The sequence below is a fragment of the Alosa sapidissima genome, chromosome 4 (genome assembly GCF_018492685.1).
Source record: "Alosa sapidissima isolate fAloSap1 chromosome 4, fAloSap1.pri, whole genome shotgun sequence".
NCBI lineage: Eukaryota > Metazoa > Chordata > Actinopteri > Clupeiformes > Clupeidae > Alosa > Alosa sapidissima.
In genome coordinates this window covers 25,198,731-25,211,065 of record NC_055960.1, presented here as the reverse complement: position 1 = coordinate 25,211,065, position 12,335 = coordinate 25,198,731, and the positions used below count along the sequence as shown (strand labels likewise).

General features: G+C 45.8%; 1 protein-coding gene across 1 annotated transcript in view; it reads left to right on the top strand.

The window, feature by feature from the left end:
- LOC121707132 (low-density lipoprotein receptor-related protein 1-like) overlaps nucleotides 1-12,335 on the top strand; it is a 156,325-nt gene that overhangs the window by 23,194 nt on the left and 120,796 nt on the right.

Sequence of the window (12,335 nt, the reverse complement as noted above, 5' to 3'; positions counted from 1 at the left end):
GTCCGCAGGACACAGAGGAAGTGACAGGAGGAGAAAACTAAAGTGTCTTCTACTGAAATGAAGTTACGTTTTTGTCTTATTGTGGAACAGAATAAGGAATAAAACCTCATACTGTATACAGATCTTGTCCTTTGTGTTGCACTTATTACAAACCACATGTCTCAACAGTGTGTTATTTAGTACAGTTTAAAATGTCTCTATATAAACTGTACTCTTCATGAAGAAAGATACCATATACAGTATAACAATTACTATAGTGTTTAGGTTATAAATCTCAGACTGTTGTAACTTGTGGGTTGATTTCAGTCCTGTGCTGTTTTGATGGATGACTGTAGGTCAGACCAATAAAATGTAATTCGTCATCTGAATGTACAGTATTATGTAAACAATGCTGCCTATGCTGTATGCATGCAGTAACTACCATTAGATACAGTCTCTCTTTTGACAGATTCTGTTCCCTGATTCCTCACTCAAACCTACACTCAAGAACAAGGAGAACCCATGTGTTTTACTGTATCTGTTCCTTGATTTGCATCTCCTGTAGGACTCTTTCTCGTCCCCTTGTTTTTTTTTCTGTCTGAAGGCTTGTTTCCTACACAATGCCCCCTTTTTACACGGCATCCCTGGCCTAGAAAAAAAATAAAAGCTGATTACCAGAAGTGCAAGTGTTGCTTAGAGATAAACAAGAAAAACAGTGTTGTTAGGGGGTGGACACAGAGCATTCCTAAGGCTAAACTGAGTGGATGGACTGTTAAGTGCTGCTAATCGCTGCATTATCAAAGTGTCCCCCCCTTCAACCCACAGCCCTCCACACACACACACACACTCACACACACACACACTCACACACACACACACACCATGTAGAATGAAATTGCTGTGCAGTTTGGATACTGAAATTTTGCTTCAACTGCTTGAAAATGTCCGGAGCTTCACTATGTTAGCAGTGTATTGCGAACTGAGGTTTATGCAATGCAAAGTAAAGCAGGTTTTGCCTCCCCATAATCAGGCTACAGTTTTTGCAGTATTACAACAGTATTACAGTATTATTGAAGTTTATAACTGTTGTCCTAGAACCATCAACATGTGACACACACACACACACACACACACACACACCCACACACACCTTATTTTGTTCTCTTTTTTAGAGTTCCAGCAGCAGAATCTAAAGCATAGGTGTGAGGAATTGCACTCGCCACACATTTCCTGCAAAGATCCTGCTATAAAGACACCTTGAATGAGTCACACACACATAAACACACATTCTCACACGCGACGCCACCACACACACACACACACACACACACACACACACACACACACACACACACACACCCCTGGTGGAGACGGATGTTTAATTAGATTCCTTTTGCTGCATTAAGATGGAGTGCAGAGGAAACAGTGCCTAACTTCATCAGGCCAACAGCGAGCGAATCAGCTTCTTGCGCCCACCATTCACACCCAATTTACCAATTCCCAAAGTTAGTCTTTCTCCTCCATGGCAAATCCCCTTCTCTCTTTATTTAACCTTGAGACAGCAAGGGGGGAGAGGAAGGAGAGGGGGAGTCACTTCAGACAGGGAGAATGGAGGAGGACGGATGGATTGAGTGTAAGAGCGAGGGAGGAGGAGGAGGAGGAGGAGGAGGAGAGGGGAGGAGGAGGAGGAGAGGGGAGGGGAGATGGAGTCTGTAGCACACTGTCAGTCTGGAAGTCATTAAGCACTTGCCCAGAGGAATGGAGAAACCTGCTGTTGTGTCCATGACCTGTTTTTCACAAACGGAGGGCTACACAGGCCCAGAGATCTGCAACCCCCCCCCCCCCCTCTCTCTCTCTGTCCACAACCTCTCTCTTTCTTCTTCTTTCTGCCCCCCCCTCTCTTTGTTTCTCTCTGTTGTGGCGATAGCACTGACAAAATACAAGAGGACGAACAAAGAGGGACCACGAGGGAACTGTTGGAACTGTACAGAAGCGACAGTATGGCAGCTGTCCGCCCGCCCCTGCCCTGTTGCACACTGCACTTGATTGGCTGCACAGATTGTACTAATCCAGGCTGAATCGGAGGCATATCACGCATTCCAGCAGAGCTCAGAACTCCACAGCTATGAATCTCACTCGGCCTATTTTGTGCTCTGTGAGCAGCTGGGTGAAAAAAAATAAACTCACAAGGTGGAAAACAGGTGAAAAACGCCACTCAAGGTGTGCTAACATCAACACCCTCGCCACTCCAAATTAGGGTCTGTTGCCGACCCCCGCCTCATTAAGAGAAGAACACAGAGAGAGAGCGAGAGAGAGAGAGAGATGTAATCTTTCTGAGGGAGGGAATCTGGTGCCCACTGGGGGCAGTTCTCTGTTAGTGAGTGTATGTGTGTGTGTGTCTGATTTGTGACTCTGTGTGTGTGTGTGTGTGTGTCTGATTTGTGACTGTGTGTGTGTATGTGTGTGTGTGTGTCCCGTGAGTCGCAGTGGGACAAGTGAAAATGCCCTCTGTTTGTAGGAGTGGGTCCCCTGATGCAGATGCGCCAATGCACTGAATGGGCCGAGCATGAAAGGGCTTTATTTATTTACGCCGGGAGGGGTTCTGACTGTGCCTTTTGTCGGGAGCGGTGGCCATTACCAGTTCAAGTCAGAGTCTGTGCCCACTGCAGCTGCCCTAAGCCCTTCCTATGAGGTCCACCCCCCACAAAGACCGGGTTTGTCCCGGTGCTACTGGGCCGAATAAGACCGGATTGAAGGCACGCTAGCTGAAGGTCTGAACTGGCGCCCTGCTATTTGCATTTGCTCTGACTAAAAGTTTTCAGAAAATAAGAATATGTGTTATGCAAGGCCTGCTGCTAAAAGCCCAGCGGAAGCTTTGTATTACCTGGCAGCTCTTTATTTGAGATTTCTGTGAATAGAATGGCTGGGTGCCCATGCTGTGGAGACACTTTCCCAACAACTCCTCAGCTGGGCAGCGATCAGTGCCGCTGTGAAAAAGAACGCCCAGTGAACTTTAGTCTCTCAGACAGGGAGTGGCTGCAATCATTTATTGTCTTGTTCTGTAATTATTGTTTATTTGCCCCTGTCCAGAATTAAACTAATTACAGTAGTCTATCCTGTTGGTGCATGTAAACTGTCTAGAAAATACCTTTATTTTCTTTTATTGATGTGTAATGAGTTTTTCCATATGCTGTTTATGACATCTAATATTGTGGTTACAGTATATAGGACTGCTAAGTTTGTGAACAGGTGTTTTGTTTAACAGAATTTAGTGTCTCTTTTCTGGTGCCTATGGCTGGTTGCTAATGTACACAAACACAGACGTGACATTGAGTTCACATACCCGTATGCACACTCTCACGGACGCTCACAAGGAGTTCCCACGGACTCTACAAGATATCAGTCAGGCTGTCAAAGAGGCAGTGCCGGCTGTCGAGATAAAAGCCCTCACTTCCTCAGACTACCTGGCTCCTGTGTGAGTGTGTGGGGCTCGGGAGGGTCTTTCCCTTGTGGCTCGATCTCTCTCTCATTTACACACACACACACTGTACACACACACACACACACACACACACACACACACACACACACACACACACACACACGCACACACTGTACACACACACACACACACACTAATTTTTCCACATGGCCTCACCTGGAGTCTCCCACGTTGTCACTGAGCTCAGTGTCTTAACACAGGAAGCAGAGGAGACTTCATGAAACTGAGCCAGTGTGATCAGGGGCAAAACAGCCCATTTAAAGCTCTGCCTAGCCTGTCATTACCTTTGTGGGATTATGTGTGTGTGTGTGTGTGTGTGTGTCTGTATGTCACCTTTTGGAGGCCTCTTCTCACACACGCTCTCACACATATATTTTCAGACTTTCTTTCTCATTCATGTATTCTTTCTCTCTCCCTCCCTCTTTCCCTCCCTCCCTCCATCCCTCTTACTCTTTCACACACACACACACACACACACACACACACACACACACACTTTTACTGAGACATAAAGGGTTGGGCGACTTAAGACTGAGAGGCCATGACCAGTGGAACGTATTCATTAGATATGACAGGGGGCTGGGGGGTGGTGGTGGTGGGGGTCAGCGGGGGAAGGTGGGGCGGATGGAGTCACAGGCTGGCACTGGGCCCCTGGGTGCTGGGCAGCACACAGCCAGAGGGAAGCGTGTCGGGGGTTTCAAATCCACCCTGCATTATGTAATCTCTAAGGGGGCCTTCAGTGGGGACGGGGCAAGAGGGTAGTCGAGCCGGTAACAGAGGGGGTGGGGTGGGGGCTGGGGCTGTCTTAAGGGGACAGAGGGTTATGTGAGGATCCTAGACACCCTCAGGCTGTGGTGACTGCTTGATTTTTGTCGAGCAGAGAAGCAATGTTGGTGATAGAAAAAGAACATGTATTTGACGGATTATTTGGACACACAAACATACACACTCACACACAGACATCCACCACAAGCTACCCTTTTCATCTGTGTGTGAGGTGGCAAGGCAAACAAATGTGTCTGTGTCCGTGTGGTGGGGAAGCCATTATTTTACAGATTGATGGTGGTGTTCTCCCGGTACAAAGTGAAGACCGCCTCAGCTCTGAGCCTCTGCGTTTACACCCCCCCCCCCCCCCCTCGTCTTTCTCTCTCCCACTCTCTCACCATCTCCATCCCTCTATCCTCGTTCTCCACTTTCCTTCACGAGGCATCATTTGCATATCTCAGTTTTAAACTGTAAGTGTTAATTAGCACTCTCCTTTGAACAGATTGGGATGCCTGTTCAGAGGTTTTTGTGAATGTATGATTATTATGGGGTTTTTTTTTGTCCTCTTCCCTTCCAAGTTTCTTAGTTTTGCATAATTTTATATAAAAGAATGCCAAGGCTTTTATTATGCTCCGAAGGTTGCCCGTGAAGTCACACAAAGGAATACTAACGATGGGAATGGCCAGTGCCCGGTCAGTCCCGGACACATTTCGCTGTGCTCTTGCGAAATGTAGGGTGCAGACACCATGACACTCGGGTATTGTGCCTTTTCTTTACAATTCAAAGAACATGCATTGAACTCAGTTGGTAATGACTCTGAGATTTGTTTCACAGTGAGGAACGGCTATTATTTAGTTTTGTGTTATTTTATGGAGTAGCGTTAATTTCTTTCCATCGTGTCATTAGTTTGAATGACTCATTTTTGGTTCAGTGGAAATATTTGTGCCAAATGACAAGCCATTACAGGCACATTCAGTGGATTAGTTATTGATGCGTGTGTGTGTGTGTGTGTGTGTCCGTGTCCGTGTCCGTGTCCGTGTGTGTGTGTGTAAGAGAGAGATTGAGAAAGAAAGAGGGAAAAGGATTCAAGATATTTATTTGTTGTATACATAGTTATGATGATACTAAAATGAAATATTTTTATAAATATAATAATATATATAAAAAAAAGCCTAGTCAACTCCATGCCTACGAAACGAGAGGGAGAAAGACTGTTGAAGGAGGATGTTTGCATAGAAAGTAAAGACCTCCAAATTTGCTCCATCGCCTCTTTTGTGTGTTTGTTGTGTTTATGTGCTTTGTGTTTTGACTCGGCGATAACGAGAGGATAGTCCAAACATACTCCGTGTGCCTTCAACACTCAATGAAGATGATAAGATGGATTACAACCACTTCAAGTGCTACACAAATGTTCCGTGCGTGTGTGTGTGTGTGTGTGTCTGCGTGCGTGCTTGCGTGTGTTTGCGTGTACACATGCATGGGTGTGTGAGTATATAGTGTTTAGAGAGACAACACACCCTTGTTCTAGTTACAATATGAAATGGATGGGAGGTAATACTAGTGCCACATTGCCAGTGGAATGGTGTGTGTGTGTGTGTGTGTGTGTGTGTGTGTGTGTGTGTGTGTGTGTGTATCCTGGCCCTTTCCTTAAGTAGCACATATTTCTCCTCACCGTCAGAGCTGGAGAATTGTAGCTCCATTGCTTTCCATGAGACATGTAGTGTAGTTAGTGTTACATAGTGGGCATGTTGTTATGTCTACTTAGATCAGAGTAGATTTCATCTCTAAGTTTTGTTAAGACTTGGAAATGTTAGAGGTAATGCACAGTTTGAACACTTCTTGTCAACACACCCATGTCCACATATCGCACACATATTTGCACATTTACGTAGATCTTGAAATGGTTGCAATCCCTCGTATCCTCTTTGAGTGTCTGTGTGTGTGTTTGTCTGTGTGTGTGTGTGTGTGTGTGTGTGTGTGTGTGTGTGTGGTGCCATTTCATACCCGAGGAAAAGATGTCTGTGTACTCCAGCTGAGGCGCCTTAGGTGGGATTTGAGAGGTGGATTTCGGTGCCCCCCTGCTGTGCCCGTCTCTGCCAGCTGCCTAAATACCACCCTGGCATGCCCGGAGGAAGTCAGTGTGACATCCCAGACAGCAGCACATGCTGGGATGTACTTGGGCATTGAAGTGGAACAGATCCATGCTAGATTAGGCCCAGATGTGGGCCAGACCCCCATCAAATCCATGGGCCAGACCTGGGCCATATCCATGCTAGCTCCAGGCTAAAGCAGGGCCAAGGATTAAGTCCAGGGACAGCCTCTCACAGCAGCCTGTGTCTGGAACTGTATGCCTTGGCTGAGACGGCAATGAGGTGGTTCTTTGCTGCTGCTGCTGCTGAAATGCTACGGTCACATAGACACTTCTCTGTACACACATACACACACACACACACACACACACACTGGGAAGAGTCAGGCAAACAGACACAAGCAGAGCTTGGTGTGCTGTGGATGAGACGGACCTTGAAAACGTGGCCATGGAAATAGTACCTTTTTAGTTTGTGTTGGTGTTCGGTGTGTTTTTGTATCTGGTTGTGCCGGTATAGCAGTGCATGAGTAATGTCTGAGTGAGGGCTCACAGGCCATGGCGTGCCGTGCCTGAGTGGTGCGGTGGACGTTAGGCAGGTGAAATTGTTTTCCTTTGAATAGAAGCGACTCGCCAATCCCACAGAAACCCATTGGAATGTCTTGGATAGTTATTAGCTTGTTAAACTGATTCAGTCATGCTGGGGTTGAGTCTGGTATAATGGAGGTATTAAGAAAACGAATGGCAAAAAAGCAATTATCCACAGAAAAAATCACATTTTTACATCAGTGGTGTGGTACGTTTGTCTGGAGAGGCGGTAAGATGCCAAGCTGTAAGGAAAGCAAATAGGTAACATCTCCGTCTGGAATGTGTTTGTGTAGTGAGCGGTTGAGATGTGGCCTTGAGAGTAATAGCCCCAATCAGCCTCAGAGGACATGTTGCCCTTTAATGTCTTCAGCCTAAATGCTAACGGCGATGACACAAGCGCTGCTTCTCATTGTTTCCCGGTTTTGAGTGTCTTGTTTGGACTTTGTGCATGGTTGTGTAACAGCTCGCATGAGAACCATGGCTGGAAAAGTTAATAGAGCATCGGCGAGGGGCAGGGGTTATAGATGGCCATATGAAGCAGATGCCGGGCTTCGTGCTCGGCATGTGAGCCTCACAGGGTGAGGTCTCTGCTTTGCTTGTGAAGTAGGCCTACGGCAGACCCCTGCCACACACATTGCAGATGTACGACCCGCATGACTTTTTTTTTTTTTTAGCCTATGAGGCTAGCCGGAATGGGAGTCTATGCTGGCTAACAGCATCCGTTGCCAGTCAGGTGACATTTGGGCTCTGTATCGCACATCTAATGCAGCTCAGAAAGTAGCAACCGAGCCCCTTTTCCTTCCCCCTCCCATGTGCTTTTTTTAAGACTTTTTTTTTTTGTGCTTATCGTGTCTGTGCACATTACTGCAGTACCGTGCCCACTTTAGTGCGAGTTCTGTTGGAGCCGATTTCAGTTAGTAGGCTGTCGGCAGAGCTGTGGTGCAGGTTCACAACAAAAATGAGAGGAGGAGGAGGAAGAGGAGGATTGGCTGGGCCTTGGTGCAGCACAGCGCTACGCTACGCTAATCTAAAAACATGTCGACTTAGCCCGTGGGCGTCTTAGCACTGAGTCCACTGACAGCAGACAGCCGTTTGCCTTCAGGAAAAAAAAGGAAGGCTTTAGAGAGCATTCATTTCAGCTCCTGGAACATTCCTCTTCCTTCCTTCATTTATGTAAATTAACTTTTAAAAAAGCTCTTCCAAATTACCCTGGTCAGGGTAGGTAGCAACACGGGGAGACCCGTATTTCATGAAACCACTTTAAGCGCCAGTAGATTGTTATCCCAGGCATGTTTTGATTGTGCAGTCATCATGGCTCAGATGAGGCACCCAGGAGTCACCTGGGAAAGGTATTGTTCTGAGGTTCTGCCAGATCCCTCGCAGCCACAATGCTTTGTCTCAACCACGCATCTAGTCATTCCTGGCGGTAACTCGCTTCAGCAATAGCCTGGCTAAAAGGATGACACAAAAATGTGTCAGGGCTACTCATCCTTTGAAGGCCATAGCCAACAGTTGTAGTTAATGTTTTCAGTTGAGAGCTGCAGAAGTTATTGTTATCAGCATAATTTTCTGCTACCATAGCTCTTTATTGATTCCTCGTGTCATAATCTGTTCTTTTGTATGAGAAATTGGAATGCCATCCTGAGTGGCAGTTGCCATTACTAAAAGAGCTTGACCTTTGACCTGGAGTCATGTGTTCTGTGAGTGACATTATCCATTATTAGCGATTAGTCATTCCCATTGTTCGTAAACTGTTGGAGCGAAGGTTCTTATTAGACATTTTCCAGTGTTTAACCTGTCTCTTCGATCTCTGGCTTACAGGACGAATCATTGAAATAAATGTGCACTTCTGAAATCCCACAGGAAATCAGAAGCACCTGTTTGTAGCAGCAGCAACAGAAAGATACCACATCAATGAACTGTCTCTTTTTCTCCCTCCTTTATGCTCTCTCGCTCTTTCTTAGTCTCTCTCCCTCTCTCTTTTTCCCTCAATCCCTCACTCTCTTTCTTTCCTACTCTCCCTCTGAGTGAATGGCATGCAGCTTCGTCATAAGTGCCCTGTGTCACGTTCGCCATGTGACGTGTCTTACAGCCAGGAGCTCCATGCGCCAGCAGGTCCGCAGGCCGATCGCCGTGCCCCAAAACAAAGGCTCCTCTTCGGGACTTATCCTCTCCTTGCAGCCCTTATGTCGCATGTGATCACATATTACATCAAGAGGCTTAAGGACTCAAAGCACACCGGTGCTAACCCGACCACAGGCCATTCCAAAGGCTATTTGGAGGCTTTCATACAGGCAGTGCGAACTCGTGCCGAAGTACGTCAGTCTGTGCAATGATGGAACATGTTGGCCCCAGTTTTTGTAAACAGTCATGTCTTAGGTGCTCCAGTTTGGGTGGTGGAAATGTGACATGTGTTTGAACAGCTTAATGTCTTGTAGTGTTCTGTTTCTTTTATACATCCCTATAATAACCAACCAAGGAAGCATGAACTTGTTCCTTCCCCTGTTATTTATCACTAGGAAATGCTGAACTCTTCTACAGTAATACCGATATACTGTACATGTATCTAGTAAAAAGTTTCATATATGTTGATCACAGTAATATCTGAACTGTGATCAACAACAACCTGATTATATTTGAACCATCCCATTCACTAGGACATGCTCCATACTGCAATGGTACACTGGCCCTCTGCAGTTTGTGTAGACTTCAAGCTCAGTTCAAACTGCCCCCCAGAGGAAAAGCAGAGTGTCATTTCCAGATCTGGGTCGCAGGACCTGCTTCGTGTGCATGGAGGCTCTCTGGGCTGAATGAGCAGGATTCTGGCGCCGGACTACCCTCCGTTGAGTTTTAAAAGGCCCTGTCTGATTCACATTATCAGTGCGTTTTTTCACTGAAGCTGGGCCAAGCCAGTGCAAGAATGGAGCTCAATAGAGAGCGCACTCCTTCCTGTGCATGGGGTGATTCTCCCCCTCCCCTCCCCTCCCCTCCTCTCCTCTCTCTCACTCTCGTTCTCTCTTTCCCTTTCTCTCACTCTCTTTCTCTCTGGCTTTTTCCGTCTGCCTATGCCAGTGCTGCTTTCCTGAACTTTATTTGAAGGTTGCTCTCTTTCTCTCTGTGACACTTTTTATATATTTTATATATTTGCATCCTGTACCTGTTTCTTCTCCATTATTCTTTCTCTCTTTCTTTCTCCCTTCCTCCCTCCCTTCTCTTTCACCCTCACTTTATGACTTTTAAAAAAAAAAAAAAAAATGGGTCAGCAGATGTTAGAAAAGCAACCAGAGCACAATGGTGGGAGAGAAGAGAGAGAGACAGAGAGAGGTGCGGCCAACACTAACAGTTTGGACTTCTGCGTAGGCTGTCTGGGAGATATGGACCCTTCAGACACGGAGTCCTCAGTTGGGGGACTTTTTCATGCACTTTTTCATTTGATGAGTCACATTCAGATCCCAGCAGTGACACGTAAGAAACACGAGAGTTGAGAGTCAGAGAGCACTTCAGCGCTCAGGACATAGCGTGTTCTCAGCTGTTTTTCCTCTCACGCTAACATAAAAACACATTTTGTATTAATTATAGCACTCTACACTCTACACTCTCTAACACTCTACACGTTCAGGTAAAGCTTTTCCTTTTTCCTTCCACATTTATTTGAAATGTGCACTGATTTATTTTCCGTTTTTCTCACTGGACTGTCTACATTTCCCCAGCCTGTTTTGTTACATAACCATACAGAGAAAACATCTCACAATAAGCCCAGTACAAAGTGTATCCCCCATTTGCTTGTTCAATATTGACTTGAAGATACAAAAGACTAATTAACTGTTGGCTAGCTCTGCCATTAAGACTAGCTAGTGTCCTCAGTTCCCATGGCCTCCCTTAACTTCACTGATTTTCTATGCAGGAGCATCTTGAACAGGATAATAACAGGATGTTATTTTTCTTTTCAATTAAAATGTCTTTTTTGCCCACCATTGCGTAATTCCCCAATCAGAGCGACAGACTTGCAAATAGACCAAGTCTGGGATGACTCAAAGCAGCAACACCGGATGCTATGTTACCCACAGTGTTGTTCCAGTTTGAGAGAGAGAGAAGTCAAGGCCCATGGAAACAAGCTGCACACCTTGCAAGTAAACAGTGATTTCATGACAAGAGTGTGACCAAACCAACATTAGAGCTTAACAGCATATTGTTAACAATACCCTAAATTACAGTGGTGTCATAATTTAAGTATCGGTGTGGTGAAGATGATCATAAACAGTCTCAGACAGCTGCTGGTAGGCCAGAGGTGACATTCACATTACAGGAAGTGTAACCACAAAAACAATTTGGCAATAGAACAAGTGATTTGGGTGAGAGGGTTGAGTGATGTCAAGAGATATTATTGCACAGTTGGGGAGGGTGCCATTGCTGCTGCTGCTGCATCATTTAGATTTATTTAGGCTCCCTGGCAGTCATTCCACAAACCAATTTCTTTTGATCCTATAAGCCCTCTGCTGTAGCCTATCTTAGAAGGAGGTTGGAGTTGGGTAGAGGTGGTGGTAGTGGACGGCTGGGGGTTGTTTCCCTTTCTACAATGTTTCTGGACATCACTTTATTGTGTCTGCATGAGTTAGTAGCCTATGTTATATTTAGCTTTCATTTAGCCTGAAATGCTCCCTTATTTTCTATAATTAGCTTGCATAACCTCCGGTATTCTCTGAATTATAGATTTTGAAAGGTTGATGTGGCTAAAGGGGTGAGATGAGCCATTGTTACTGCTCAGAATGTCATATTGCACAATATAAATGCTGTTGTGTTCCTTCTGTGGAAATGTAGCAGCAGCTCTTTTGTTGTTGATTTGATTAAGCATTACATTCATAATTTCTGAGATGCCTTCAAATCCTGATCACAGTTGAAAGCTTTACATCTGCATTAGCCCACACTCCTTCACATCTTCTTTATGCTAGAAGAACAAGGTTTGCTGTGAAAATGAAAAGATCTGAAGCCCTTAATTCTTGCGACATCACACGTCACCCAGAGGTGGTGATGGTGCAATGGTGGTCACAGAACATGGCAGATTTGGCGTTCTGCACAAGCAGGTTTCAGGCATTATCCTGCAGACTTCTGCTGATGCTTCTTCTTGTGCTGATTTAGTTGAAGGCAAACATCTTGGCCAGTCGTGGGTGACGTTACTGGTTCGGCACATGCAGATACTCATTCTCTCTCTTCCTCTCTCTCTCTCTTCCTCTCTCTCCCTCTCTGTGTATAATCAGGGCTCTGGAGTCTCTGGGCGGGGCAAATCTGACCAGCGGCTAATCGCCTGATTGCTGCTGGGGCTGTGGACTTTCATTGGGACTTGTTAGGGCCATGCTAATCACGCTAGCAATGTTAATGCTTCACAGGACTTCTCTCTGTGTGTGTGTGTGTGTGTGT